The sequence below is a fragment of the Sapajus apella genome, unplaced genomic scaffold (genome assembly GCF_009761245.1).
Source record: "Sapajus apella isolate SASKATOON/1434 unplaced genomic scaffold, GSC_monkey_1.0 scaffold24, whole genome shotgun sequence".
Classification (NCBI taxonomy): domain Eukaryota; kingdom Metazoa; phylum Chordata; class Mammalia; order Primates; family Cebidae; genus Sapajus; species Sapajus apella.
Window position 1 is genome coordinate 26,662,331 of NW_022436964.1, and position 19,961 is coordinate 26,682,291.

Sequence of the window (19,961 nt, forward strand, 5' to 3'; positions counted from 1 at the left end):
TGCGTTGGGCCGCGACCGCACCATTGCACTCAAGCCTGGGTAACAAGAGCAAAACACCGTCTCAAAAAAAAAAAAAAAAAAATTCACAGTCAAGTAATTAGGAAGGTATATTTTGTTCTAAAGTGACATTTTATGGCTATAAACAATAACTAATTGTAAAGGCAGTATAAAATAAAAAGAAACAAAGTATAAACAAATGTATTTAAATGTAGACTATTATGGGATAGCATAATTTAATTATTACATTAATTATTTTGTAATAAGCTGAGCATTAAGTAAGTTAACTCATGATTCCATATTGAGTGTAATGCTAAACATCCCTAAGAGCTGGTAGAATGTGAAAAATTAGAAGCTGGTAGTCAAGAATGGGAAATTAAAGAGAATAAGTTTATTTTATCAGGGATAATATGATTGATATATGTGAGAACTGGCTAAACTCAAAGGTACTAGTCTCATAGTTGTTAATAGTATCTGCCTTTAATATTAGTATAGCATTTGATTACACTGCATGAACATGAATACTATGTTCAATACATGAGGCATGACTGGTAGTAAAAACACAGTCTTAGGTAGTATATGTAATTTTGCCAAGTTAATCAAATAAAACATAAATATTTATAGGTGTTTTTTAAAAGAGCTGCCTCTAACAGCGTAAAAATATTATGTAACTATCTTTGCGTGATGGTTATTAAGGGGTCTTATCTAGGTTAGTCTCGGATTTATTTTCCACTATTTTATATACATATATATAAAATAAGAGACTAAGGTTTGCTGGAGAAAATAAATGCTTCATTGCCAACAGTACAAAGAATAAGTTAGGACATTAAAGGGCTCCAACAAAATTTCTCCCCAAAATACATTACTTGGTACCAAGACTGCCTTATAATTGTTTACTGTATGCAAATAAACATGTGATTATCTTTATATCCCATAAGTCAATATTTGATTTCATTTATTAAAAGGAAATTTATAGCAAGCTATGCTTTGAATGAGTATGCTTTGAGCACTGTCAGCGTTTCATTCTTCAAATAAATTTACTGACTTAAGGTAATGATTCACCATTTGACTCCAAAAAGAAAAAATTGATATTAGCGTTAAAATATCAAATTAGTAGAAATCAAAAAATGCTGTTGGACTTCATTTAATATCCACTTTAAAATAATGCATGACTTGAAACTTTGTTAAGGAGTTAAAACAGCTCATTCAGATTGGAAAATATTTTTAATTAACGCATTCTGCACTTCAACAGCAGGTTCTATAATGTAACTGCAGTGGTAAGCAAAGATTTCATTAACTTCCTCCAGAAGTCCCAGATTTAGGAATATCGGCTGTAATTAGAAAAATTAAAGCTACACTTCAGAATTAATTGAAATTATTAAAGTGTTTACTCTTGCATTATTTACACCTAGAATGTCAGCAAGAAGCATAAACTTTCTAGTGATAATTCTATAGTTTATATTAAGAACATAACATAACTTCTATTGAACACTGGGTCTTTGCAGGTGGGACTTCTATAAGCTTTCATGGTATTTTGATTATCTGGACAATTTCATAAAAACTCTTTGCTAGGAAAGCATGAGGGCTAATGCATTCTTGATGGATGGCTGTGACGTGATATATAGGCATTTGCTGCCCTCATCAAATCTACCAGCAGGACTCAAAGGAAACTGAGACAGTCTTATCGGACAATCGCACTGTGTATGGAGTGACAAGTAAACCACAAATTAAGGTCCAGTTTTCTAAATGCAGAAAACAACACATAAAGAGGTGTGAATTATAACTGTAGAGTATCAATATTATGTTTTTGTTATTATTTAATTTTCTCTTAGCTATTACTTAGAATTTGAAGATATTATATTGTTTTACATAAAAATTATGCATTTTGAATTTGTAAGCTCAAAGTAAATGTTTCTTCAGAAAGTAAAATTAGCTTAATATTAAAATTTTAAATAAATAAAACTTTGCTCATGGTCTCTGCTTGGAAATCACCAACACAGCAAGTGCTGATACAGCAGCATGAAAGGGGCATAATGGTAAAGAAATCACAGCAACAATTTAGAAACCTTCTCTAAAATGTTATATATTTAGGTTATTCTGTGCAGAAAATAAAATTACTCAAAAGGCCAGTTACATTCTTTATCTCACAGAAAGCTGGACTGGGGGTTGTCACCTGGATTCTAATTTCACGTTTACTTTTGAGAAACCAGCAATAAGAATGTGGCATTCAACATTATGGAGCCTCTTCTTCCTCACTAGTGAAATTAAATGTTTTGAGCCATTTATATGTATGTGTGTGTGTGTAGATGGATGGGCAGAGAGGTAAATAAGTGGATAATCCAAACTACAGTAGATAACAAAATATCTGAACCACATATTATAGATTCAGAGAGTAAAGGAGGTTAGTAGATGATAGATAGAAAGAAAGGGAGAGAGAGAATGTATGACACTACCAATTTTTGATATGATAAGGAGTAAATAAGTAAACTGGAGAATACAAACTCCAGAATCTACTCTCCTGTTCCTCTTATTAATAACAGAAGCTCTCAAATTTTAGCTAGGTATATAACTAAACAGCTGTGGTACATTTCCCAGCTTCACATGCAACTAGGTGTGACCACTTATCTAGGTTCAATAGCAATGACATGGAAATTGCTTTGTGCAAGGAAACTGGAGCTATCTATTTTCCGTGATTTCAATTTAGTTCATGATCCAAATCTGACCCTGTAGATGAGGACCATTCCCTAGGTGATGACTGAGCAACATGATGGCAAAAGCCTGGATCTACAAATGACCTTGAAAAAAACCATGTCATCCCATCAGCCTCAACTACTCATCTTAACACTGTTAAATGATTATAATTGAGTTATTATCTGAATATAATGATTATAATGACTGATGATTCTACTTTGTTTCAGATATTTGTTTTGGGGGTCTTATGGTTACAGTAGCTTAGTCTTTAACTTACACAACAATGAAGGCTAAATACTTAAATTATAATATTTACTTTTCTACTGCAGTGTAGCGTATGGGTTAACAAGTACTTTAAACGTATTTGATTTCACATTACTCAGAAATTCTGACATATGACCCCAAAGCTTAGGGACGGGTGGTTAAGAATTCTTAGACTGGTTATTCTATGGGCATAAATAAACAAATAAGCAAAGAACCATTGCTTGGCAGGACAAATGTTGCAACTTTCTCTTCAAAGTTTGATCATGAAATTTTCTGAACTATTTTTCTATTCATTTGGTTGTTAATTAATAAGAAAACACAATTTCAAGATTTTACACAGATTGAAATGATTCAAGATTGCTCTATTAAAAAAAAATAGCCTATTTTTCTCATTTAGTTCTGTGAAGTTTTCACCAATAACAAAAGAGCTTATTTCCCCTTCTAATCAGAGGCTTTTACACTTCCCAGTTTTTTCAATCTCCCCAACAGATCAGCATCAATAATCATCACCCTTAATCACTGACTCAAAGAAGCAGTCTCCCAATATTATGGGTTCTTTAGATCATAGGAATATTTTACTATTGATAATATCAACATTTTTATAGCTGTCACATTATTTTTGGTCTGTTACCTAAAGTAAGTGTTCATGTAATATATTTAAAATACAGAAACTGAGGTTGTAGTTATATTACATACTTTATGTTATGGCATAGTATTTTAAATCTGGGTTAACTTTCCTAAGACAAATCAAAATTGATCAACTTAAAATGATTTGTTTAAACTATTATATACACCAATTTTCCTTAAAGGTCTTTTTAAATTGGTAATTCCACAGAAAATTGGTCATATATTACATAAATATTAAAAAATAGTTTGCTGGAATTTCTTACTATCAAAACTACATTTAAAAAAAAAATAATATCATATATACTCTACCTTTTTAATCTACAACATTCTCTTCAAGATAGAGTTTATGTTGTACAATGTGTGCCACAAGCCTGGAAAGTACACCCAAATTCTTAAGATTGATGAGAGTAACTCCATACATGCCATACTCAACAGACATTACAGCAGCATCTCCAGCAACAAAGACCTGGAGCTCAACCAAGCTGTGAGCAACAAAGTACATGCCTGCAGAGGCCGGGCTAAGTAAGAAATCCATACAGCTCCAGGATGGTGAGCCAAAGGCCGGGCTGAGTAAGAAAACCACATAGCTCCAGGATGGTGAGCCAAAGGCCAGGCTAAGTAAGAAACCCACACAGCTCCAGGACGGTGAGCCAAAGGAAGCTGACCATTTTGGATTTGGCAGGAGAGACACAACATAAAATTTTGCTAGAGACCATTACTTTGTATGATAGACATTGGCTGCTGCTGGGAAAAAAACAGAAAGCTGATCAATTTGTTGTGCAGAAATAATATAGTAGGTGGTTCATCATGAGCAAATCCACAAAAACAAGAAGGTTCCTCAAAAGTTGGATTTCATGGTATATATGTTATTAACTAGAAAGAAGTCTCATACAGAGCACTATATATGAAACTCTGAAATCAGATTCAAAATTAGTGTCTGAAGAGAAAATGCATATAATATTACAAAACATGAGACAGCCTCTCCAACAGAGAAAATGCAATTATAAATCTTCATTATCATCATCATTTTCATCATAAGCTACCTAAATTATTCAATTTAAACTTCAAGGTATTTCTAGCTTTATTATAAAATTCTACAGGGGAAAAAATGGCAAGAAATAAAGATGAAAAGGCAGTTTGCAAATTTAGGTAATGAAGATTCCTTTATGTCACACCAATAATTTTTTTTAACATTACTCTATGTGAAATTAATAATAATAGTAATATTTTAATCATGATTGTATTTGCATTTTAAAATTCACATTGGTGGTAGAAAAAAAGAATAGAGACTGTAAGGTGGAGCCAGGGAGTCAGTAGATAGCCATCCAGGTAATATTTGGTAAGACCCTGATGTAAAGTTATGTCCAAAGGGAAGAATTTGATAAAAAGAAAGAAAGAAAGAATGAAAGAAAGAAAGACAGCCTGATAGGGGTTGATCACTAATAGGCATCATTTTTATGGTAGGCCCCTACTGTGCTATATGTGGAGGCTACCATAAGTTTGATGAGACAACTTAGACTTATAAAGTAGTATGCTGTCTTAACAGTTGCAAATTTTGCTTATTTTAGCTAAATAACAGGGCTTACTACATCTGTTTGCCTGTGGAGACCTAATCCAAGATATCTTATACTATATATAGTGTATTTTCAAATTATATTGCATATAATGATTATATTAAATTTCTAGAATAAGGAATACAAAACAAAAACTTTGGACCTGAATTTTATGTCTTCTTTTATTATAAACAGAAAGAAAATAATAGTATTGCTGATGTTTTAAATATTTGAGGGCTTCTTTGTGTTGTCTTTTTAACCACTGCTCCTCTGCAAGCTTTTCAGTGACAGAAGGCAAAAGCTCTAGCTCATAACAGTTTTAGAATTTAGCTGTTCTATGAAAGTCTCTAGTAGACAAGTTTGCCTCATAAAAAACTGCCCAGCCTGGCATATTTTCTACTCCTCAATTCTCATTTACAACTGAAAATCCATTGAATTTTCTTAACAAGTAATCAGAAGGCCTTAGGGAAGAAAAGAGCTGTCTCACAGGGGAAAAGATAATCCAATTACCCTGTTCACTAAGTGTTTACGTATCTTTCACACCTGAAAAGAAGAGATTTGGTGCTCTTGAAATATATGTCACAAAACAACTTTAACCTTCTATTTTGTGTATTTTAACTTTCTATTTTTGTATCTATTTTATGTGTCCCTCCTACTATAGGGAAAAGCAATTTTTGATATGTGCTTTGCCATCTTGTGGTATTAATTAAAATTATAACCTGACAAATGTATACCTGACATAAGAAGTGTTAATCCAATACATTGTAAGAGCAAAGCTAGTATTTTTTATTCAATTTTTAGAAGTCATATAACAATTCTAATAATTTCATATAATAAACACATTTCTCTTGTCCTTTCAAAATTAGGGCTCCAGGTTTCAATCAATACACATGCAGCATTTCTCATACATTAGAATCCCAATAAATGTTTACTGAGGATTATTTTATTCAACATTTTAGAAAATGTTAGTTAATACAGAAATAACAGTTTAACTTTTCTCTCCAGGTTATCTGAAGATTAAATCATGAGGTATGTTGTAACTTTGTGTCAGGAGAGCAACCATACTAGATATAAGAACAATGATCAACATACGAGAAAGACAAGTAAAAAAATAAAAGTAATTTACCGTGACAATCAAGTAAAATTTCAACAAATTTAATACAATGTGATGCAGGGGTGTTAATAACAGACAGGACGGATGGCAATGAGGCATAGGTAATAAATAATTGCAATTAAAGTGACTCTTAGAAGAACAACTTTTGGTTTTCTTGTTCTTATCCATTTCTTTGTTGATTATAATCAGTATCCTTACGTTTCATTTTGCATCGGTTAATCAAAACAGTCTCATTTCATTATTTTGTGAGGCATGCATTAAAACACTCTAAATTATAGTAACTTGCAGATGGGACCCTGTTGATCCTAAACATCACTCGACTGCACCATGAGCTTATCTTCCTTACTGTTCCATCACGTCTCTCATACAAGGTGAACTAACTAAAAACTCTTGGTTGGCTCAAAAATTGCAGCTTTTGGTCATGAATCATCAAGTACAGCAAGTTGTTTAAGGAGCTGATATATCATAAAATCTGAGGCTAAGAGGCTGTAGCGGTTGCTGTGGTGGGAACCAAATGACTTCATCTCCCCAAGCAAAGGGACCTGAGCTTGAAGGGCCACCAGAGGGAAAAGCAGAGAGCACATCAGGTTCTCTTTCTGCAGGATTGGAAATCCCAAGAAAGAAATAAAGAAACAAAAACAACACTGAGAAGCATTTGTGCTATGCTTAACTCTCAACTTTGGGAGGAGATACACTGCAGTTAGTTTTCCTTGATGTGAATCGTCCTCTGTCTCTTTGTTCCGCTGGACAGCACTTTTACAATGTCTTCACTCCTGCATTCACATATGTTGTCATTTACTTATGATCACTTGTGTCCACTTCATTTGAAAGAATTTGTATTATAAAAGCACATCCACAATCTCACACTTTTTCTATTCTTGATGTACAGAATCTAGGCAACTGTAACATTTGACTCCTATACTAATATGTACATCTGGGAAAATATGTTATTAACTTTAGCAACTTACTTAACCTCTATGTACTTTAGTTTCCTCATTTATAAATCAAAGATAATGATTGTACCAACTTCACAGGACTGATATGGGAATAAATAAGCTAATGCATGGAGAGCACTTAAAATATTGACTGTCCGATATGAAGCAGTCAATAAGTGTTGGCTCTTATTATCACCTTCTATCTGAAGATTTCTCAAGAACTCATGAGACGGTATATAGGACATAAATTCAAAAAACCAAGAAGAAAATAAAAGATCATAGTGACCTGAAACCATCTCTGATTTGGAAACAAACATTGTAATTACATACTTCTTTTAATTCCACTACAAGAAGTGATACACTACATATGAAATATGGATTGTTATGCTGATGAGAGGGATGAATGAGTTGTAAGATACATGAACAATACAGACAATAGGATAATCCATTTAAGAATGTTAATATCTTTTTATATGTTCATAAGGCCAACACAGTCACTCCTGTGTGTCTGAAATACCACAGGTCCCCATGAAGTTAAAAAAAAAAAAATGGGCAGAAGAGGAGAACTTGGCAGTAGAAACAGAAATAGGAAGAAAGAGAATTGATGAGTAAGGGGGAAAAAAAAGCCTACTATAATAAGGACCATATAATATCTTCTCACCTAGCTTCTTCATGTCTGTATTCAGCAGACTTTTGATTCATACCAAAACCTTCTATAATATGGCCTGAAATTACTTTCTATTAAAATAGCTATCTATATCTCTATTAATAATACCATTATAATATCTCTTAGAATGGACTGATGTTATACTTCAAAAGGCCAGTATTACTGTATCTTAGTAAATGTGTAATTTGTTTTATTAAATCCTGACATGTTTTCCAAGTGGGAGAGGTATATGGGAAAATCGGAAGACTTCAAGCCCCTAAAAAAATAAATAAATAAAAAGGAAGAACTATCTTCCTAAGGGGCAGAATAAAGCACTAGACTTAATCCCTGAGAACACTTCTACTGCAAGAAAGTCCACACAGGTATGAATGATGAGACTAAGCCACTCTTGCAGAGCTGACCACATGGAGAAAACAAATGGATAGCACATATGTCACAGAATAAATACATCTATTCAGAGCAGAAGCCACCGGAATCCTTACACACTTATAAGCCATGGTCCATTGAAATAGGTACTATAGATAAGTGTTAATTGAGCACTAATTGAATGTCTTTTATAATAAAATATGAAATTACAAATGGGGAATATTTTTCTATCCTTGTGATGCATATAATTTAGCTGGAAAATTTACAAGTATAAAAGTTTTTTGAAGGTGAAACAATAAATCATCCTGGCACTGTTTTTACAAAGTTTCTGTTGAGTAGTACTTTGATAAGGGTTTTCAGGGAGAATAAAAAGGGAAACTCTTCAAACTTAAGTCAGAGATATTTCCATGATTTTTTTTAAAGAGAAATCAAGAAGTGAGCCTAGGGTGAGCTATTTACTTCAGCAATATCTAACAATCCCACTACATTTCTAAACATTAAACTGCATTGTTCCCTTCCTCTTTTGTTATTTGATCCAAAGTACACATTATAAGGCCTCTTATAAAAATATTTCACCTCAAAAGGTACAGGAAGAATTTCCTCATTTTTCACTGTCTATTTTCTTTCCTGAGAAAACCAAAGCACTTCTGCTATTATGTTTTGGTTATAGCTGAAAATAATGTGAGTCTTGACTGTTACTGGTATTGTATTCTATGAATTTGGAAATATAAGGGACTGGTGAATAGATTGTAAACTTGGACAGTGGTCTGGAGATTTATTTGTGTTTTAATACTGTGTCAATATGAGGATAGTACGGTGTATTTTTATCATGCTTTACTGCCTTTCTAAAACTTTGGAGAGTTGAACAGACATAAGGAATTAGCACTGGAGTGATAAGATGATGAAGGGTGCCAAAAAATTCCAGTGGAAAACAGCACAGACTGCAACTGCCTAATAAGCAACATGGCTTCCACTCAGGTTCTAAAGGCAATACCTGTGATTCAGGATGACAGCAAAGGAAAAGGACAATAAGGTAAATGTAAGTATACCTGGAAAATTTTCTGTCACATAAAGGAAAAAATGCCATAAGAAACAGATGTCTTTTTCTCTATGGAATCAAACATTTTATGATAATCTGAATATGTTTCGTAAGACTGTAAGATGGTCACAATTGGGTAGTTTTACATTGTTAGCACATAGCTGTTTTACTTAGCAATCCTTGACACATAGGAGACTCAAGACATATTTGAGACTACATTATATGGTTTATGCTGTCATAATCCATATATTTTATGCATAATCCAAATTATGCATATTGCATAATCCTGACTAGTGATTTTGACTTGACAACATGTACAAGTTTGAAAAAAAAGAGGGTGCAATTTCTAAGAGTAGTGCATAATGTGAATATGGTACCTGAATTATTGTCCTACCCTTGATTTCTGTAGCAAAATAAAACAAGAATTACCACAGTTCATGAATAAACTGTCCTTCTCAATGGTTCCAGTTGGTTACATGTAATCAACAGCAAAAAACGGAAAAGTGGCAAGATGAAGGTATGAGCCAGACTTCCCTAGAAATCTGATGACTACTTAACCCCAAGGTGAAAAGACTTAGAAGCTTTTTTATTTTTTGAAGTGGAGTCTTGTTCTGTGGACAGGCTGGAGTGCAGTGGCGCCAGCCTGGCTCACTGCAACCTCTGACTCCATGCTTCAAGCAATTCTCCTGCCCCAGCCTCCCAAGTAGCTGGGACTACAGGCGCAAGCCACCACCCCAAAATAATTTTTGTGTTTTTAGTAAAGACGTTTTACCATGTTGGCCAAGATGGTCTCGATCTCTTGACTTCATGATTGTCCCACCTCGGCCTCCCAAAGTGCTGGGATTACAAGCGTGAGCCCCCGTGCCCAGCCAAAAAGACTTATCTTTGATTCTGATAACCATTTCGGGGAAGAATAAGAAATGAAAGAATTCTGTCTCTAGCATGAGATTAATGAGTCACTCCTTGTACTATCCTCTACCCTCTCCATCCCTTTTCTTTGAGTAGAATTTCTAACTTTGATTATAAAGATTTTAGGCCAATTATTGGGAAAAAGATCCCAGGGATGCCAGCTTAGCTGAGTGTTTTTCCTCTATCCTAAAGAAAGATCTTTGGTAAGTGGTCTACACTGATTCAACTTTAGAAACAGGAAACACTCCATTAATCTTGCTTTTTTTTTTTTTTTTTTTTTTTTCTGATTCTGTGCTCTAAATTAACTTTTCCTGGGAACTGGAGATAGAATATCAGATTTGGGTTAACATCTTTGTGGTGTAAAGAAGCTATATCTAGGTCTTTGTCCAAAGTGACCAAGGACTATTTAACCAGATAAGGGAATAGAAAGACTCCTATGATACATATGTCATATTACATGTATGTAGTAGTAAACGATGCATGTGAACACAAGCTTGCCTGGCTTTATTCTCTGTCCATGTAGCTGGTGGAGGAGTCCCCTTTTAAACCCAAACTACATTTGAGAAATATAACTTTGGACAGTTTGTAAAATCTGTAATTCACACAAGTTCCAAAATAATGAATGCATTGAGACTTCTGTAGCTGATTAAATATCTGCAAACTTAAAAAGAAATTATTTCAAAAGTTCATGAATTCTGTATTTAATTATAATACTTTAATTGTTCCTTCGCAGAGTAAATCAGATAGTATTATATATGCATATCAGTTGAAAATACATACATTTAAGCCATCTCTAATCTCATATGAAATGTATATAATTGAATATGAAATTGTTCTCATCCTTTTTAGCATCTAATTTAAGTAAATGTATTTTAGTATATAGAGGTAAAATCTTTTTGCTTTGCAGTTATTTTGACTTTAAAATATTTACTTATTATAATACAGTATTTAGAAATTATATGGACTCATTATAAAAGGCAAGGCTTTGGTAATATGGTATATTGTTGAAGTTTGATTTATGAACTACTCAGAAAGCAACTTGTTACATTACATACTAGTCTAAGTCATTTCTTTTTGATTATTTGATTATTGTACATATACTTTTAAACTTCTGAATACACCATTTTCACTAAGATCTATTCTGAAGAGAACAAATGTATTTAAACACATACGCATACATAAATGCCCACACGCAAACACAAAATAAAATCTCTACAATTAATCAGCTACACTGGCTATATTTTACAATTTAAAAATATAAGTATAGCATGATCTCCCAGACTTCAATGATTTAAAGTATACATTTCAGAGAGATATAGGCCTACTTGCTACAACTCAAATATTTATATCACATAAAGAAAACAATTGGCCATATTGATTTTCCTAGAAGAAAAAAAAGTTCCCAATTACATCACATGAATTATATTGACAAGTAAACTCTTGGCTTTCCTTAAGAAAAGCAAGCATTTAAAATTAACATTGTGTATATTCCTTCTCTGTGTTCATTTTCCATGATTAGAAGTTTCGTTATTACATTTTTTAAAGTTAATGCATTGTATCCTACATGATCACTGGAACTATTCTATTGATAATGTAGTTAGAGGTGTTTATAAATTATTGTCTGTGTATTTACTTGGCAATATAGCATGATAGATGCTTCTGAACTGGGATGGAAAACCTCCCTGTGAAACTGGGAAATTCAATACACCTTGACATCTTTTAATCTTTGAAGTTCTCTATTTCCTCTTTAAAATGCAAGGGTACAAATAATTTTTCCTATGCTTCTTGCTAGCTCTGACAGTCTACAATATGTATGTAAGGAATAATATACACTTATTTAAATTGTGCATATTTATCCAAATGTAATCTTGTAAAATAGCATCTATGGAGATTTCAGAGTGGGAAAAAGGAAGACCAAAGACACTAAGCATCCCTTTTTACTTATTTTCTTCTCATATCCTTCTGATATTGAATACAGTAATAAAATCCAAAAATACTTATCCATGTAATATGCTCTCAGTGGCAGGAGCATAGGGTGGTTGAGAGAAACTTGGGTCCATGACCTCCCTGCCCTAATCTCCATCCTCCTTCTTCAAAAACACTCCAAATAAATATTCAATCTATATAACTAGAGTGTCCAGGTACTGCTAACATGACTTCAGAACAATTTCCTTAGCCCTCTTTCAAACAAGATGGCTGCCCTTAACTCCTACAAGAATTCTTAAACTGTCGCAGTATAATTTGAGGATTTGCAAAATGCTACCTCAGTTATATTCAGTATATTGGTAACATAGCGCTAAAGACTTTTAAATTGCTAAACTGATTTCTATACTTAGAAGAGGTACAGAGAGTCCAGATTACCTCCTTAGGGTCACACTTTAAATTGTAGTGATAAAAGAAAAACTCAAAACCTTTGTTACCACAATCACATAAGTATTCTCCTAATGGATAATGTTTGTTTTTTGATTCTTTGTTAATTCTTCTTCATAGCAATGAATTTTAAGAGTTTTGAAAATCTTGTTGCAAGTACAGTTGATCTACATTGTTTGATTGTATCAGGGGAGTTTTATTTATTCTTTACTGGTGTCAAATGCTTTTGAAAATCCTAAAATAATAAAACAGTGAACCAACAGTAGTGGTAAAGAAACTGTACATTAATACATAAGAAGGTAAGTTCAAATGGCATTCAACTGGGTACAAAATTCTACTAATTTAATTTTCATTATAACTTTTAAATTAGTATTACTGAATATTTATCACATCATTTGCGTTGTTAAAGTTTATTAAATTCAGGATAGGTGTAAGCCCAAAAATATGTTCTTGAAATTAAAGTATTTCCTCCAAACAACAGAGAGATTTTGGAATAAAGTTATTTGCTGTATTAAATGTGAGACACGCTTAGGCAGTAGACAGATCAATACAGACATATGGATAGATATATTTATGCTGTTTTGAAAATCACATTTTTTTCAGAAATTTCTAAAAAGACATTAAGTAGGCAAGTTTCAAACAAGTAACATGCATTTCAGGTCACCTATTCTCAAATTATCATATAAAATCTGTGTTCACCACCCTTCATTATAATCCAGTTTTAGAAACGTAAAGATATCAAAAGTTACATTAATGATACTTCTCTAACTGCAAAACGGTTTACACCAGTGGTAACCACAATGATTGTCATGTGCACTATTAGCCATTCCTAAAATTTTAACATAGTATTCTGCTAATTCTTGGATATAACTAGTAATATTTTAGCTTTTCACTTACTCTCAGCATTATTAAAGAAAAATGTCCATTTGCAGAACTCTGCATCTGCATACTTTTGGATTCCTGCATCTTACTAGCAATACACAGGAAAGATATAATGGCATTCCATAAAGAATAAAACAAAAAAAAAAGTTATGATGAGCTCAACCTTCCAATATTACATCTAATCAACATTGTTTTCTTTCTAAATTAAGTGCTTTTAGCAAATAGTAATCATCTATTGAGTTCCATAACATGTAACACCATGTGGTCAACAAAATCATCTTTATGTTGCTATAGTTACAAGAGTAGACTTGTAAATTTTATGTTAATATTAAAAAAAAAGAAAAGTACATTTGCCTTCACCAACTGCAACTGTAAGCAAATGCAGGTATACAGCACTTTATTAGAAAGAACTCCTTTAGTAAGCACATGTTAGAGGAATTAATCATTCATTCCCTGAAGACTTCTTATGTATTTCATCGGGCCATTATCTGATCTGAATAACAAGAACAATTGCATAATAAAACACATTACTGCTGACACTAGCAACTTTCTTCTCAACTTTAAACTTGCAACCACCTCTGTACAGGACAGAGAGCTGGTGGCCAAAAGGTGACAATTTAATCACCCACCCAGCTTTGACATTTTTATCTATTATATAGAGATAGGGATCAAATGCATGTGCAAGCTTTACTAGAAACAGCTTTCATTCAGGCTGTCTTCCTTAGCACTATGACATAATTACAACAGAGGTAGAATGTATCTCAGGTTAACTTTAATGTTACTTACAAATATTTGCTTTCAGAAATTCAAAAAGGATGAACAAATATGTCATGTCTTCTCCACTGTGGAAAATATGTCCTATACTAACATATGTAATAACATGTTTGAACCACTCTAAAATTTGCCCTACTTAGGAACAATTTTCCCCTTTATTTTTCAATAATTGATTATTTTTTTTCAAATATCAGATACCCTCTCAGACATGTGAGGTCAGAAATGAGTAGAGGTCACGTGTTATAATCCAAATCTGATCAACCAAGAGCTTCATTTAATTATTTAAATTTATTTTTAAACCAATAATAGAAATGTCAGCTAAGAGCAGTAATATCTCTAAGAAAACTCATTTGGATAAGAAATTAAATAATAATCAAGAAACAATGACACATCTTTCTCAAATGATTTCATAGTTGATAACTTCATGTCAACAAATTCATTAACTGTCCTTTTGTCCTGTCTCATTACCCTAAAAAGTTATGGCCCAAGATATTTACAGCTTTCAACATTGAGTAATCATTAACAACTCTAAAGGATGTCTAACTTTTTGTAACAACTGTACTTTAGTTTACTCTTATAATTTTTAAAACCAATCCCCCATGAATACTGATGCTTTTATAGATTTACTTAAGTAAATAAAGAGGTAAAAATATTTTCACTCTACCATTTTCAACTATTAAATACAAGAAAATCCTTAGGTATCATTTAACAATGAGCCGTTTTATTGAAATTCTCTGAGATAAGCACTTTCACTTTTCAATCCAATTTTTAACTTATAAAGGGTTTTTATTAGAAAAGTGTGTCTTAGACAGAAAATTGACTATTAAAGATAAAAGGGATAAACTTTTTCTAATCACTATTAGACTCTAGTCAATACAAGTGCTGCCATGTCAAAAAACTTAGGATTTTTTTAAAAATCAGGTTTGATTTGTCTAAATTGCAACTCCTACTGTATCTACTGTATATGTAACAATGCAAGAAGAATTCGATTCAGAATCCATTTGGCAGTGATAAAGAAAAAAACACTGAAATGTTATTGATTCTCTCCCTCTTGTGCAAAACAAACTGACTCAAATATATTTTTCCTGACATAACACAAAGGTTTTATTTAGATATTACAAAATATTGGCAAATGTTAGACTACATCATATATATATATATAAAACTCATTAACCCTTTTGTAGAAAGAAGAGTGTCCTGCTTGCTTTAAAAGAAATGCTGCAGCTACTGACATGGTGATGTTAGCCCCAAGAGGAATACTGCCTGCAAAAGTTTTTGATGCAGAGATATTCAGCCTTAGGAGACACCTTAAACCCGTCACTGGCTGCTGAGCCCTGTCAGAGTTTATAACCTGCTGTGTCAAAGTCACAGTCTCAGCCCCTGCCCTCTCCAAAGCATTTTTCACATTCTCTCTCCAAATTAAGTTCATTCAAATTCCCCAACTATTTTAGCCTCAGGATTTTCCACCACGAAGTATCTTATAGGCATAAAATAAATCTCAACAGAATGGTCACCTCATCTTTCAAACCATCGTTATTAACTTTCCCTTTCCTTTTTCTTTTTGGTTAGCGCTTTTCAGAACTAAAGACAAAACCAACCAACTGAAGTCAGAGTAGGGTAGGAGTTAGCATGGATGAGGGTTGAGGTTGAATGTGGCAGGAGAAGTAAGCCAGTAGGGTTCGATTTCTCAACCTTTTTCTAGGTAACCATCGTTAAATCTTAGAAGCAACCAACCTTTCACAAAGCAGGCTTCCAGTAGCCCTTGAACAATAAGCGTTTAAATATCAGATTACCAGTAAGGTTGCCTATCCTGAACCCATATCGAAGTCGTCTAAGGGCTCCTCCAAAGAGATGCTTAGCGAACCACTTCTCAAATAGAAGCTACTGAAGTTATATAAGTCAAGTTATTCCCAGGCAACTGAATAGACTGTCCACAGCATTGGACATTGGACATTGAAAAGCAATCAGCATATATCTCACTTTAGCAAGAAAGACAGAAGCACAGTTTACTTACTAAAGCAGGCGTTCCAGTCCTCCTTGGAAACCCTGAGGAGTCTTCTCTTTTCTTTCCTACCAGTCAAATAAAGAATTGTCTTTCTATTCCACACAGGCCCAGAATAAACTGCAAAAAGGGGCGGCACATGCACAGCACCCGTCAGGGTTTGGCTTTGGTGGGGTGCTTCGGGTCCTGATTGTTTCGAAAGTGGGATCTTCTTTTCCGGAGGGAGGGGGCAAAGGAAGAAGAAAGGGCGCCCCGAAAGCCGACTCGGGTCCTGCAAATTATTCTGAAGGCAAAGTACCTGCACTCTCCCCGCCGAGGCTGGCTGTCAGCGCCGCGCGCGAGGGGAGGAGGCTCGCGAGGAGGAGGAGAAAGAGGAGCGGGAGGGCTCTGGCTGGGAGGGAGCGTAGGGTGGGGGAGGCCGGTGAGCGGCTCCCGGCTCCGGGGAGCAGCGCCGAGACGATGCGGAGGAGGCGAGGCTCTGTCAGGGCGAGGCGCTGCCCCACGCGCTCCGGCCGCCGGGTGCGGGCGCGGCTGGGCGGGGAGCCGAGGCGGCCGCTCCCGCACTCGCTCGCTCGCGGGCGCTGCCTCCTTGTCTCGCTCGCACACACAGGCACACACCCAACGTCTCCAGCAGCAGCTGCCGCTCGGCCGCACGCACTCACCTGCATTTCCTTAACGAGCCACTTGATGGCTGCCAGCCGCCCGGGCCCCGCTCGGGCGGGTGGGCGGGTGCCGGGGCGGGGAGGACGCGGCGCGGGATGCTCCGAGCGCCCGCCGAGAAAGAGAGGCGGTGGCGGCGGCGGCGGCGTGCGAGCGCGCCGGCTGGGGCGGGAGGAAGGGAGACCCGGCACCCACCGGCCCGGAGCGGCCGGACGCGGCTTGGGCGGACCCCGCTGCCCGGGGGCCTTGGCGCGATTCCAGGGCTCCGGGGTAAAGCAGTTGGCGGGGGAACAGGAGGACATGTCAGGCACAGGCTATTCCCCATCACTAAAGCCACAGATTACTGGTCCAGGTGCGGATCCTGGTTGTGCTTCTTCAGGTGTTCGCGTTTTTTCGGTTATTATTGCTGCTATTATTATTTTCCGAGGGAGGCTGTCGGTAGCAGCTAAGGGGTGGAGGGTGTGGGTAGGTGAGGGATGTAGATTTGATTTGCAATGGAATAGATGCTTAGGAAGAGCAGACTTTAGCGAGGTGTGGGGCAGGGGCATGGGGGTGGATTAGCGAAGCGGGTGTACTTCAGCTGAACTGGATGGAGTTTTCACTCGGAGCGCTTGGCCGTCTGGCTGGGCTTGAGGGAGGGATAGAGCTCCGCCAAGGTGGTAACTGCGAAGGGAAAACCCGTACAGGAGTTGCTGAAAATCAGCCTAGCTGCAGAGGAGAGGACCTGGACATGGATGCAGGGAGCGGATTCTTCCCCACCTCCTCGGTATCCCAAGGTAGAGTGGTCAGTGCATAAGAGACGGTGTACACCAGACTCCGGAGACAAGGAAGAGGAACTTCGATCGCCAGCAAAACTAGAAATGGGGACTGAAGCTCGGGGAAGGTGGTTGGCAGGATGGGAGAAAAACAGCAGAAATCTTTTGTCACTTTACCATCTTTCACGTCTCATCAGAGCACACAGCTATAGGCAACAAATGCTCTATCTCTTGCTAAACAGAACAATGTCACCACGTCGGTGCGTTTATTAAAAAGCCAAAATAATTATCCTGTTTGTAATAATGCAACAAAGAGCCTTTCAGGAACCACCTGGTCAAAGGTGCTGTAAGCACTGTAGAAAAAAGGCAAACAAAAAAAGAACAACGTAAAAACAGTGACCCATCTACTTTCCTTATATGTCCATGATCTAATCGCAGAAATGTCAGTTTCTCCCGAAGAGAAACAAAGCTTAATCAATATAGGTGACATTTTCCCCAGGGTCCTTTCACCTTTGTCTTTTCATGCCTGCTTCATTGCTTGCTATGTCCCTTTACTCTTCAAAAGGGACCCTTCTCCTGAACCCACGCCCTGCTAGGGTCCCTGTTCAGCCTCCCTAAAGCCACAGAGCTCATCCATCCAAGAAGATTTCCATGAGCACTCATTATCACTTAAAACCGTTCTTGGAAATGATGATAAGAACGAAAAAATTTACACCATATGTGCAAGTGTGTGTACATGTGTACATCTTTTTGTAATTATACAAAGCACTTGCCCCTCTTATGGTGCTGTCTGCCCAAGATGATGATGACTGACTCATACTCTCTCTTCCCCCTCCTTCTCCCTCTCTGCACAAATACACACCACTCACTCCTGTCTCAGTTCCTTCCTGTCAGTGTTCAATAATGGTTTTACATGAATTTTCTGTTAGGCAGCCTCTGACTATGAGTTGGACCGAATTGGTAGGAGGGAGGCTGGTCTCAATGAGACCAGGCTGTTTCCTGTCATCCCTCAGTCATTACATACTTACATACACTACAGTACTTAATGCCAAGTGGCAGCAGAAATGATTTCCACCCTTGCTAGTCAGAATAATATATTTTCCCTCCCCTGGAAACACATATAATTAATAATAAAAGAAATAATGCATCTCAAAACCATGGGAAGAGCAGATGGATGCTGATGTGATGGGGTTAGTCACCTTTTCTGTAGTTGTTGCAAAGATAACGTGACCACTTCTCTCTTTCTCTTGCTTCTGGTGGGTTAAGCAAAGCATTTGGCCCTTTTACTGTATTCTCTTTTCCATCTTTCCCTTGACAATAGTTTGTGTGTTTTAAATAAAGATTTCATTCTGCCAACCCGCAGGAAGCTTTTAACAAGATGCAGCTGAGCGTGTCGATATCATATCTTTTTACTGCTGCATGGGGGTGTTCGGCAACTTGAAACTCATCTCTACTTCAGCTCAAGGCTGGCATCTCACAGAGACTGCTCCCTGGGGCTGATTTACGCTTGCTTCTGTATAGCTATCCTTTGGTGCCCTCTGGAAGAACACAGGGTATTTCAAACAATGGAAGAGTCAGGATTATACTCAAGCCCCTTCCTGCCACCCTTTCCCCACATAATAATACCACAAGTGTCCAATGTGATTAGCTTATTGTAGAGATTTTATTATTAATTACCATCTGAGAATTAGATTGAGATATCTTACTTGAAGGTGATTGCACCAAGCTTAAGGAGTTAGGAAAATTTTATTATCTAACTACCTATCTAAACTTCTTGGAACATTATAATTTATTTGCCTTCTTCAATGAAAAGGAATATTCAAATGTCTGCCTTAAGTTATTGCCATATATTTACTCTTAAAAATCAGTAACATATCTGAACTGGTTGTTGTCAGTGGACCATGTGCTTAACCGTAATAAATGTAAGATCCTGTAAAAAAAAAAAAAAAAAAAAAAAAAAAAGGTCGATGAAATGGGGCCAACAAATCATGGTCCTGAATATCAGTTGTTTTTGAGGTTTCCTTTATTTGACCGCATTTCTTTGTTTACCACATCTACATTTAGCTTTGTTATATTTAGGCTTATAATTATCTTTAACAGTCTGCTGTAAGTAGAAGAAATCTCTAAAATCTACATTTGTATTTTGGATTTTTGAGGGAAATAAGTAATTTCCTTCTTGATTCAGTTTTTAAATTAGAAATAACAATACATAAATAGCAACTCCATAGCAATAATTTCCTGTTCTAATATGTTATTTAAATAGTTTAATAGCATCATGAGGAAATTTCCTAATTATATAGCACTCCATGTTGCAGAATTGAAGAAAGAGATAACTTCATATAGTAGAATTAAAGAA

The 19,961-nt window shown here is 35.9% G+C and overlaps 1 protein-coding gene across 41 annotated transcripts in view; it reads right to left on the reverse strand.

Moving 5' to 3' along the window:
* Positions 1-16,632, reverse strand: part of PTPRD (protein tyrosine phosphatase receptor type D) — a 2,321,819-nt gene extending 2,305,187 nt beyond the window's left edge. For 7 of the 41 annotated variants that reach the window (XM_032290724.1, XM_032290737.1, XM_032290742.1 and 4 more), the window contains exon 1: positions 16,203-16,591. The gene's annotated coding sequence lies outside the window, so the exon portion shown is untranslated. Of the gene's footprint in view, positions 1-16,202 lie in introns of all 41 variants that reach the window. The other 34 variants (XM_032290768.1, XM_032290771.1, XM_032290766.1 and 31 more) reach the window with 14 other exon arrangements.
* Between the last annotated feature and the right edge of the window lie 3,329 nt (positions 16,633-19,961).